Below are 12512 nucleotides of genomic sequence, written 5' to 3' on the forward strand. Positions count from 1 at the left end.
TATGTATTATGAGGATTCGTACTGTGACCCCTCCTTTATTCGAGCTTGAATCTGGCAAACCAAGATAAGAGGGGTTCTAAAAAAAGTACGAACTGAATAGACTTATAATGTTTAGTGCGCACAAATCTTATACTTGCGAGATAAACTCATTATGAAAAAAAATATTTATATGTAAATATCGGTGTTTATATATATATATAACTAAGCTATTTTTTGTGGCAGAATGTTTTAAGCTTCCAACTAGAACATCTAAATAATAAAACTAATAATATACTTCAATCTATCAAGACATCTTTTCAGGGAAACAATGAATCAACATTAAGTAGATACATCTAAACTAAACAAGCTAATATATGATGCAAGCTTCGGAAATAAAATCAACAAAAATCACTAAGAAAGTCTTAGAGCCTTTTTTTCCTGATGTCCGAAACCATTTGAACCCACTTCAACTACATTATCGCAACTTCCAGGGGTATGGTGGAGCCATAATAGAGTTATCAGTTCGGCAAACAGATAAAAATAAACTATGAAAATTAATAATATATTAGTGCTAACTTTGGAAATAGAAGCAACATAAACACTATTGAAGTCTAGAGTTTTTTTTCTTAATAACCATAATAAGGTCCGAGACAACTTGAACATACTTCAACTACGTTGTCAGGGGGGCAAAGCCATAATAGAGTTACGAGTGTCAGTTGAACCCTATAAAATTACTTGGGTCTAACTGACATCTCAAAAACTAGCACATGAGGGAAGAACTGCTCAAGTCTATGCAAGCAAAACTATTGGTCTGTTCCCCAACCAATGTGGAATTGTAACCACGCTAACAAACCCAACAAATACATATACTAAACAAGTTAATGTAATGCTAAATTTTGAATTAAATGAAACATTAGTCACTAATTATAGTGAGCCTTGGGTACTGGCCAATTCAATTAATAATAATAATTTTTAAAAGATTGAGCTATATATAGTACTATTTATGCAATTTAACTTACTATAGCACATTTTTCTTTTTACATCAAAACCTTAACGGAACCTGCAGTCTGCACACCATCTGAGTATGCACCGTATAAAGACCACTATTGGTAGGAAGAGTTTAAAGCTTCCTATTAAAGGTGACTCCTTTCAAGGAGGTGAACCTCTTTTTCTTAACTGCAAGGAATCTTTACTCTCTTTGTTGTATGCTAATTGACCTTCATTGATTAAGAAAAAAATTATTAACGGTTTAGTAGGCTTGAGTGGGCTCTTCCACCTAATAGACTAGTTTTTAGGGTTGGGTTATCTTATTCAGTCTATTATAATAAGCATTAGAGTAGGGTTGATTAACACTTGAGGGTGCAACTCGAAGTAATAGCTTGATAGAGTGTCAAGAGTGGTGGCCTAGACCAAGGAGGGGTGCTAGTTGTGACCAATCGATAAGAGTGGTGGCCTATATCCAAAAGAAGTGTTTGTTGAGAATTATTGGGCACAATTGGCTGCTCACAACTTGAATATTATAATTGCTAAGTAAAGATTAGTTTTGGTCTTATAACTCTTTACACTGAAATGCCTACCTCAATTTATAGAATGCACCTTTTACCTATTTATAGAATTGCACTTTCTTGAATGATTTAAGACTTTACACTCTCGAACTTTCATTCGAGAGTTCTTTGTTCATTTCTTTACAAGTCTTTAATATACCAGATTCTTCTTTGAAATATCTTAGATATTAATTAAGTTGGTGATGACTTTTGAACACTCCTCCTCAGCACCAACTTAATTTATTCTTTGCATCCTATTTTAAGGGATCATCGAGACTTTGCAATCATCTTGATATCCAGGTTCTTTATGACCCTCTTACTCCTTTGAACTTCTCCACTTGCTACACTTTGAATCTTCTTCAAAGGTAGTATTCACCTTTATCTGGACCACATCTACAAATGTTGCATCTATATATTTGGTGTTTGGCATTTCAGTAGTGAAGATCTCCTTAGTTATGGTTGTGGTGCTTCCTGGACTTATTTTTGCGACACGTCTGGAGTGACACAGGCACCAGTTTGCCATGCACTCTTTTTGTGTGTGGAGATACCTCTGGTGTTGGTGATTTGGGTTAACTCTTACCTCTAGGTTAGGTTCTATCTTGCCGATTTTGCTCAAGTGTTTCTTCTTCATTCTGGACGAAACTCAAGTCCTTGAACAATGAAGCCGTGTTTCCAACCGAGATGCCTAAACTCTATCAATCGTGCTTCAACATCTCCTGTATCATTGAAAATGTTTCCCATTTTTAATTCCATCCATCCGTCACCTCTTTTCAATGGTAGCCTCCCTCTAGGTCCTAGTCCTAAAAAAGGGACAACTTTAACTCGTTGCTCTGCTTCATGGTCACTCTCTGAATCCACAAATCTAATAACTGCCTTAACATTTCTAAGGACAAAAAATCCATCTTCCCATTTGAACACTAGATAAGCGAAATATAAAACCGGTTCTTTTCGACAACATTTGAGTTCTAATTTTTCCTCGGATATCAAGCCAACTGATCCAATTAATTTTAGCCACTACAGAGAATCTATAAAAAATTTGCACTTACTCAGTAATTATATTTAGTAAAGTAATTCCCTTCAATATTAAACTGCAAATATATAAAACCTGGAGTTTGGGTGAGACAACCATTCCCAATACTCTAGTGTACCACCCCATATAATACCAAATTCTCGTGTTGCAACCATAAAACATTTCTTCCCTATCTTCTTATCCAGATAAAAACACAAAGACAAAACATTATGATTTAAAAACAAACTAGAAGGACTGAAAAAGGCACTAGACTACTCTTACTGTGTCTAATTAGGATCACAACGGCACTGACTTGACATGACTAGCTACCTAAAAGTCGTCTCGGATCCAAACTGCCTAACAACCCTTATGAATGGAACATGCCATTCATTGGCCTGTTCTTCTCAGGTCGGGTTAGGTCGGTCACGGGCAGACCTACCCACTAGACACGACTTCCACTGTACCTCCTTTACCTACTACACAATCATAGACATAGGACCCTTTTTCATTGAAATTAAGTCGAATATTATTGTATTCATGAAAATAACACATTCACAACTAAAATAAAAACTTTAGAAAGATCTGAACAACATTTGATCACTCAGTCATCAGTGGATAAGATTGTAGTCCTTCTGATATCTACTGGATGGAGTTAGAATTTTCACTAAGGGAATTCAAAATATAAAGAAAGTAAACAGACGAAAAAGCCAAGGAAATTCGAAACATAGTAGACATATACATAATTTCTTTTACTTATCTGCACAATGTAATTGTCCAGAAATAAGGAATAAATTGACACCATTCGGATAAAAGTGACTTGGTCGGGTGATAAGAGTGTTTGAGCTCGTGAAGTTGTGATCTCACCATTAAATCATATTTTATAAAAAAACAAACTTCTCATGAAAAACAAGACAAACACAAAAAGGAGGGGGCGAGGGGGAGGGGAATGAAGAAACCATACCAATTTTCCTCTGTCAAGAAGAATCGGAGAGTTACGGAGGTTGAAGTAAAGTTGTTTCTTGGAAGGAAAAACCATTAGAGAGCCTGATCTAGAAAACAATTTGTTGATAATCATATGGCAAAAATAATATCTCCCAGACGACGTCGGATTCTACTGCAGACATGAATGTTTGTGAGACAGCTGAAGACCTAGCTACATCTTTCAGTGATGTTAACGAGATAATTTTCATTATGCAACCTCCAAGAGTGTCTCACAAACTTTCATGTCTGCAGCAGAATCCGACATCGTCTCAAAGACATTATTTTTGACATCTGATTATCAACAAATTGTTTCTAGATTAGGCTCTCTAATAGTTTTTCCTTCCAAGAAACAACTTTACTTCAACCTCCGTAACTCTCCGATTCTTCTTGATAGAGGAAAATTGGTATGATTTCTTCATTTCCCCCCTCCTTTTTGTGTTTGTCTTGTTTTTCATGAGAAGTTTTTTTTTTTTTTTTTTTATAAAATATGATTTAATCGTGAGATCACAACTTCACGAGCTCAAACACTCTATCACCCGACCAAGCCACTTTTATCCGAATGGTGCCAATTTATACCTTATTGCTGGACAATTACATTGTGTAGATAAGTGAAAGAAATTATGTATATATATATATATATATATATATACTATGTTTCGAATTTCCTTGACTTTTTCGAGTGTTTACTTTCTTTATATTTTGAATTCTCTTAGTGAAAATTCTAACTCCATCCAATAGATATCAGAAGGACCACAATCTTATTCAGTGATGACTGAGTTATCAAATGTGTGTCTGATCTTTCGAAAGTTTTTATTTTAGTTGTGAATGTGTTATTTTCATGAATAGAAGAATAATCGACTTAATGGCAATGGAAAAGGGTTCTATTTCTATGATTGTGTAGTAGGTAAAGGTGGTATAGTGGAAGTCGTGTCTAGTGGGTAGGGTCTGCCCATGACTGACCCAACCCGACCTGAGAAGAATAGGCCAATGGACGGCACGTTCCATTCATAAGGGTTGTTAGGTGGTCTGGATCTAGGCCGACTTTCAGGTAGCTAGTCCTCTCAAGTGAGCGCGGTTGGTCCGTTGTGATCCCAATCGGATACAGGAAGAGTGGTCTAGTGCCTTTTTCATCCTTTTTGGTTTGTTGTTAAATCCTAATGTTTTGTTTTTGTGATTTGATCTGTCAAATAGAGTTTTCACTGGATAAAAAGACGGGGAATAAATGTTTTATGATCGCAACATGAGAACTTAGTATTATATGGGGTGGTACACCAGAGTATTGAGAATGTCTGTCTCGTCTGGACTCCATGTTTTAGATTTTTGCGGTTCCTTTCCATGTACTTTAAATTGTAAAGAAAATACTTTATTAAATATAACTACTGAGGAAGTGTAAATTTTTTGTAGATCGTCTTAAGTGGCTAAACTTAATTGGTTCTGTTAGCTTGATATCCTAGGCAAAATTGAAACTTGAATATTGTTGAAAAGAATCAGTTATTTTGCTTGTCTAGGTTTCAAATTAGAAGATGGATTTTATGTCCTTAGAAATGTTAAGGCAATTTTTAGATTTGTTGATTCTGAGAGCGACCATGAAGTAGAGGCACGAGCTAAAGTTGTCCATTTTTTAGGACGAGGACCTAGTGCGAGGTTACCCTTGAAAAAAGGGGATGGATAGATGAAATAAATAAGACAGAAATGTTGAAGCGCGATTGATGGAGATTAGGCATTGCAGTTGAAAACACGATCTCATTGTTCAAGGATTTAAGTTTCGTCCAGAATAAAGAAGAGAAGGATCCTCCTCTTACTTTTCCTGTTGTTTTGGCCACATTTGGATTGACTCAAATACTTCTTATCTATATTGTCCTTCCCAAAGAGCGTATGGAGAGAGAATTGTATTTGGTTTGATAATGCGTAGTTGATAAACAAGAATCAATTTTTTAACAAGGTATTGAATGTATTATCAAATATTCCAAAGATTTGTTAGATGATCAACCATTTTTGTGCCAGCTCCTAATGCCATTGTAATTGTTCATTATAATGCTATAAATTTATATATCTAGTCAAATTTGTGAAATCACATGCATATGTTTTTGGAACATCATATTTGGAGGTTTTTGTTGCGGTAGAATCACTTGGCATGGGGTCTGCTACAATGTTGCAGTCTCTTACCTAAAACGTTAGTATCTCTCAGATTTCTCCATTTATATTTCCCTGCGGGGAAAAAAATGTTAAATGTTCATTATGAATATCTACAACATTTGGTAAGCCGCAAGCTATGATATTAGAAGACACTGAATCCAAACGACTAGCATTGAGAAAGAAGACTCCAATAGTGAACCACATTCCATCACCTCAGGTAACTAAATACAGGAAATGATATAGATCAACTAGCAGTGCTAATCCTTCATTTTCAAAAGATATGTTACTTTCACGATACTTGCAAGCAATGAAAGCTCAAAGTGCTACTGAAGTTATTGGTACTTCTTAAGGGCGTAAGTGGAGCTTTCAGGCTTGGTGTTTTGGCAGATTTGTTGGGAGTAAGTAGTGGTGCTGGGAAAAAGCATTGATGTATGTATTGGCTGGAAGAAAGACTGGGGGATATATTGAGGGTGACATCAAGCTTTCGGGCTATCCTAAGAAACAAGACACATTTAGCACGTATATCTGGATACTGTGAGCAGAATGGCATCCATTCACCTTACATTCACCTTAGTATACTCATCCTGGCTGCGTTTAGCTCATGATGTTGACAAAAAGACAGGAAAGGTTGAATTCATGTATTTCCTATTTATTTATCCTCGTACAGATGTTTGTTGAGGAAGTCATGCATCTTGTGGAGCTTGGACCATTAAGATTAGCCTTAGTTTTCCAGGGGTCAACGACCTCTCAACTGAACAACTCAAAAGGTTGACCATTGCAGTGGAGCTAGTGCCTAACCCCTCTATCAATTTCATGAATGAACAAAGCTCAGGGCTAGATGCAAGAACCACTGTTTGTACCGTCCGTCTGCCTAGTATCGAGATTTTTGTTGGAAAAAAGAAAGATAATCAAAAGGAAAACTGAATAGAAAGAGAGCAAAAGAGATAAAAAGTTACTGCAAACTTCTTTGAATTTGATTAATTAATAAAAGCAAAAAGACTTGCCTATAAATAGGCTTACCAAAAAACTGAAAATACTAAAATCTAGGTCCACTAACCCACTAATTACTATTTAGCTACTAATCTGCCACAATGTTTAAACTTTTAACATAAAGGAAACTAACTAACAAACTCATGAAGACTTGATCAAGTTTCTTTTGAATCACTTTTCAACAATTTTTGAAGCCTTTGATGAGGTGAATTTGTTATTTTTTAACTCAATTAAATTGTTCATTGATTTTCCTAGACTTTTGTCATCAAATACTAATATAAACACTACTTTGCAGCCCTTTCTAATGAAACGAGGAGGACAAGAGATATATATTGGTCCATTGGGCCACCATTCTTGCCATTTGATCAAATACTTTGAGGTAAGTTGTTAAGTGAAGGAGAGCTTTCCTTTTTTGAATTCATACGACCAAATACTAAGTTGAGTTCTCTTGTGCACAGTTATGCCTAGAGTACGTAAAATAAACAATGGCTACTTGGATACAATCCAGCAACTTGGAATGCATTCTGCCATACCCTATGCCTTTGGACATGTGAGCATAGAGTTCAATTTCTTATAAGCCAATCTCGAGTTAATTTCACATTTTATCACTGAGATTTCCCATTATAAATTGTCACATTAAAGTAACTAAATGTAATTCACTCTAACAGTAGAAGACATAAAACTATTTTATGTCATATTAAAGTAACAGAGTTTTGCCCTTCTATAGTAAAGTCACCTTGATGGATAGATTTTATCAATATATAATAGTAGGAAAAGTTAATACCTCAACAATTAGGTGAAACGTCTAAATTAGTTAAATTTTTTTGTCTTGCAGAGTTTCATTGAAATCACTTATGTCTTTATGTAAGTTGTTTTCTGTGGTGCCATTATGTATGCTATTATTAGATTTGAATAGAGAGTCACAACGTTCTTTTGGTACTTGTTCGTCCTGTTTTTCACCCTCTTGTACTTCAGTTTCTACGGTATGATGACCGTTGCTGTTACCCCAAATGTAAGTGTTCCTCAAATTGTCGGTTTCTTCTTCTATGGCATATGGAATCTTTTCTCAGGATTCTTCGTTCCACGACCTATAATTTCTTGAAACACTCCATTTTTTGTTACATCAAAACTGATTTAGGGCTCGAAAATAACACATACTCTGTATTTTTTTTATTTTCATTAAAAAAAACAACATTATACCATATAGAGGAGATGGTACTATTGGTGTTGTCCTGTTTCGTGGACCTTGTATGGTTTGGTTGCATCGCACTTTGGAGATCTCCAAAACAAACCTATTGATGATGAACATGGAACGATTCTTGAGACGCTACTTCGGCTTCAAGCATGATTTCTTCCAATAGTTGCAGTTTTAATTGTCAGGTACACTGTTGTTTTTGGCTTCACATTTGCTTTCACTATTAAGGCAATCAACTTCCAAATGAGACAAAAAGATGTTTCCTGTTGAAGATGTATTAGGAAACTACTGCTAGTGAAATGGGGCAACACGTGAAGCTTTGTCTCCACTGCTAGTGAAATGGGGCGGACGCAGTCAGTATAAGGAATTGTTCTCGAGATCAAGTACAGGCGAGAGATATTTTGAAACTACTGTATATAGATTTTTACTTGAACATGTCTACTTTCTGTTATTATTATTCTTTGTGAATTCCAAGTATTTTGGTGTAAGAGCTAGTAAATTGTTAATGTTGAATTAAAATGCAGTGGCAAATTCGTTCCATGGTTATATATTAGCCTTTTTTGTTCTCTATATCTAAAACTTTGGAAAACAATATTATTCAAAAGGCAAACTAACTAATTTGGGTATTGGATATCAATCAACATATGGTGTATGGGTGAGTACTGTGTATGTAGTGGCGAAGCCATTTTATGTTAAGGGGTGTCAATTGTATTTACTATATGCTGACTCCCTTTATACTTTACGTGTGTTGACCATTTTATATTTTGACACCGCTTAGTAAGATTTTTGACTCCACCACAGTGTGTATGGTGGAATGTGCGCCCTATTGTAGCTAGTCACGTCAAGTGAGCGAAATTGGTCCGTTATGAGCCCAATCAGGCACAGTAAGAATAGGCCAGCCTAACCTATCCATTATATAGGGTAGGTCCCTTTTTCAGCCTTTTTGGTTTGTTTTAAATCCTAATGTTTTGTGTTTGATTTGATTTGTCAAACATAGCTTTTCATTGGATAAGAAGATAGGTAAGAAATGTTTTATGGTCACAACACGAGAACTTGGCATTGCATGGGGTGATACACCAGAGTAGTGGGAATGGGTTTTGTAAAGATATGGCACCTGGGTCTAACTGAACCCCAAAAGCTAGCACATGAAGAGGGGGGAAGGGGATTGTCCAAGTCCATATAATGAGACCACTAGTTCATTGCCCCACCAATGTGGGACTCTTACCCACTCTAACACCCGTTTTTATGCCTTGGCCCGACTGAAGTGTGGACCGATAGTCCAAACGGGGATGGACCTGGCTCTAATACTGATACCAACCCACCTCTCAAGACGTATTTTAGAAGAAAATATCGACAAAAGAATAAAAAGTTGAATTCTGGACAAATAACTGCTACAACAGTTGTCTAGCAGTTATTATTCCTAGTTTATAGTTTATAGTGTCAGTCTTATCCTTTATGTTCTCTATAAATATGTAATTAGGATTAGTTATTAGTATTATGTAATTAAGAATCAAAATTAATATTTTCTGGAGTCTTGTCCTCTTCATACAGACAACTTTATTTGTATAGTTGTGTTTAAGATACGTGCACAAACTATTTACAACAAATCTACTTGCTTTGTTCTATTTTGTCGGATCTCTACTTCTGGTTACTATCAGTTTTGGTATCAGAGCATATCGATCCAACATGGTCAATACCATATAGTCTAATTCCCAAGAAGACGTTCTCAATGTTGAACCTCTTGCCCAACAATTATCTGCCATAGCGTCAAAGTTAAATATGATTGACTCCGTGGCAACAGATGTTGCAACATTGAAGGCCTAGACTAGTTGCACTCAATAAGAAGAATCCAGTCATAGAAATCGTAATAAACGAAAGTCTGTTTGTCAAGATGAGGAAAAAGAAATTGATAGTCCATCTTGGTAAAAAAATCCTCCCCGAAAGCCATACACAAAGATGGAATTCCCCAGATTTGAAGGAGGTGATCCTAGAGGATGGATTTTGAAAGCAGAAAAATATTTCTGGTGCTATCAAACTTAAGAGGAACATAAAGTTGACATCGTGGTGATGTATTTGGAAGGGGATGCTCTGGATCTCTTCTCTTGGATAAATTGTGAGCAAACTTTGCTTTATTGGGAAGAACTTGTTAAAGCATTGTAGGAAAATTTTGGTCCTGCAGAGTTTCAAAATCCCGACAAGCACCTTTGTAACATTCAACAAACAGGTTCTGTACAGGAGCATCGTCAAGAATTTGCAAAACGTTCATCTAGGGTTACAAATTGGCCAGATCACTATCTCTTAGGGGTGTTCCTGAATGGGTTGAAAGAGGAACTTAAATCTGATGTTAGGATTCACAAGCCTAGAACAGTTTACAGGGCTATGAGTTTGGCATTTGAATTTGAAAGTAAATTAGGCATAACTCGCAGCAATAGAGTGCCTAATTGGACCCCAAACAATAGACCCACGGTACAAAATCCATTGAATTCTTTTAGAAACACCCAGAACAATTTATCATCTGCAAATCACAATTTACGCAGCAGTGTTTTATCCAACCCAGCCGCTTCACAACCTCTTCAAACGCGAACATGGGATACCGAGAGGAGAAATCTTATGGCACAAGGACTTTGCTTTCGTTGCCATGAGAAATTTGCACCCGATCATAGATGCAAATCTGCAAAATTATCTCTCATGGAGATTAGTGGAGAAGGTCAATTGGAAGAGGTTGACGAGGTCAATGCAGTAATAGGTGATAACCCTCAAGAAAATGACCTTGTTGAAATTTCCTTCCATGCCATTTTGGGACAATCAGTGGGTGCTACAATGAAGCTTCAGGGTGAGATCAATGGTAAAAAGGTTTTAATACTTGTGGATAGTGGTTCCACACATAATTTTGTGGTTGAATCCATTATGAAGGAGCATAATATACCAGTAGAAATGGTTCCAACATTCGGCGTGCAAATAGGGAATGGGGATATCATACGCTGCAATAAAGTTTGTCGGAATCTTCAAATTCAATTGCCGGGCTTTACTATCACTCAGGATTACTACCTTTTTGCAATTGGAGGGGCTGATTTGGTTTTTGGTATCAAATGGTTAGCTTCTCTCAATACGATTCAAGCTAACTGGAAGGATATGTTCATAATTTTCAATTGGAAAGGGAAGCGTTACAAATTGCAAGGCATGAGATCGACAGATTCAACCATAGCTTCTCTCCAATCTTTTAATATGGTATTAGGGGTTCCAGGTAATGCAATCCAAACCCTTTTACATGAATTCTAGTTTGTGTTTTCTGAACCAACATCTCTTCTACCATTTAGAGCACATTCTCATGCTATTCCTCTGTTACCAAATTCTAAACCTCCAAACATCAGACCTTATCCTTACCCACATGGTCAAAAAATTGAAATTGAGAACCAAGTTGCAGCTTTATTAGAATCTGGTTTCATTCTCCCTAGTTCAAGTCCCTTTGCTAGTCCGGTTCTACTAGTTAAAAAGAAAGATAATTCTTGGCGGTTTTGTGTGGATTATCGTAGCCTAAACAAAATCACTGTCCCGGACAAATATCCAATTCCAAATATTGATGAGTTGTTAGATGAATTACATGGGGCCACAATTTTTTCTAAAATTGATCTTCGTTCTGGATACCATCAAATTAGTGTCCAACCTGATGATGTCTATAAAACTGCCTTTCACACTCATTCAGGCCATTATGAGTTTCTCGTAATGCCATTTGGACTCACTAATGCACCATCCATATTTCAGGGTACCATGAATGATCTTTTCAGGCCATACCTTCAAAATCTATCCTAGTGTTCTTTGATGATATTCTAATCTATAGTCCTGACCCTCAAACACACCAATAACACCTTCAAACAGTCCTCCATTTTCTTTCTGTCAATTCCTTTGTTGCTAATCCAAAGAAATGTTTATTTGGTCAACACCAAGTTGGTTTTTTGGGTCATGTGATTTCTCAAGACGGAGTAGCTGTGGATTAAAAAAAAATATATGCGGTGTTGGAATGGCCTGTTCCAAAAAATGTCAAGGAACTTCCTGGTTTCTTAGGTCTCACAGGTTATTATAGGAATTTTGTTAAGAACTATGGGATCATTGCTCGTCCTTTAACATAATTGACCAAGAAAAATGCTTTTACCTGGCATGCAGAAGTAGAGCAGGTTTTCCAAAATCTTAAAAAGATCTTGACATCAGTACTAGTGCTTCGTCTTCCAGATTTCACTCAACAATTTACAGTTGAGTGTGATGCTTCATCTGATGGAGTCGGGGCTATTTTACTGCAACACTGTCATCCAGTATCCTATTTCAGCAAGGAATTTTCCTTTTCTAGTTGCATTAAATCTACTTATGATCGTGAATTGCTGGCTTTGGTCCTTTTATTGCAAAAATGGAAGCATTATCTTTTGGGTCGGCATTTTATTGTCACTACTGACCATTGTAGCCTAAAGTATCTATTGCATCAGCGGATGACTACTGCTGAACAACAACGTTTGTTGTTTAAATTATTGCCTTTTGATTTCACTATTGTCTATAAGTCGGGAAGTAAAAACAAAGGCGCTGATGCCTTATCTCGTCGCCCTCAACATGCTGATTTTTTATCTTTGGTGATGCCTATTCCATTAGATTTTAGTGATTTCACAGAAGCAATTAGAGCTGATCCATATAC

General features: G+C 36.3%; 1 protein-coding gene and 1 pseudogene across 3 annotated transcripts in view; one reads left to right on the top strand and one right to left on the bottom strand.

Moving 5' to 3' along the window:
- The window catches only part of LOC125831646 (uncharacterized), an 831707-nt gene that overhangs the window by 630622 nt on the left and 188573 nt on the right, over positions 1-12512 (top strand). Inside the window, exon 1 of one of the 3 annotated variants that reach the window (XM_049510816.1) lies at positions 2927-2940. The exons of the other annotated variants lie outside the window; for them this stretch is intronic. The gene's annotated coding sequence lies outside the window, so the exon portion shown is untranslated. Of the gene's footprint in view, positions 1-2926; positions 2941-12512 lie in introns of those variants that run through there. 3 annotated transcript variants of the gene reach the window in all.
- Positions 2151-4644, bottom strand: LOC125831018 (F-box protein At2g02240-like; annotated as a pseudogene).

Source organism: Solanum verrucosum, unplaced genomic scaffold (genome assembly GCF_900185275.1).
Source record: "Solanum verrucosum unplaced genomic scaffold, falcon-dt-bn FXZP01000049.1, whole genome shotgun sequence".
In the NCBI taxonomy this organism is placed as follows: domain Eukaryota; kingdom Viridiplantae; phylum Streptophyta; class Magnoliopsida; order Solanales; family Solanaceae; genus Solanum; species Solanum verrucosum.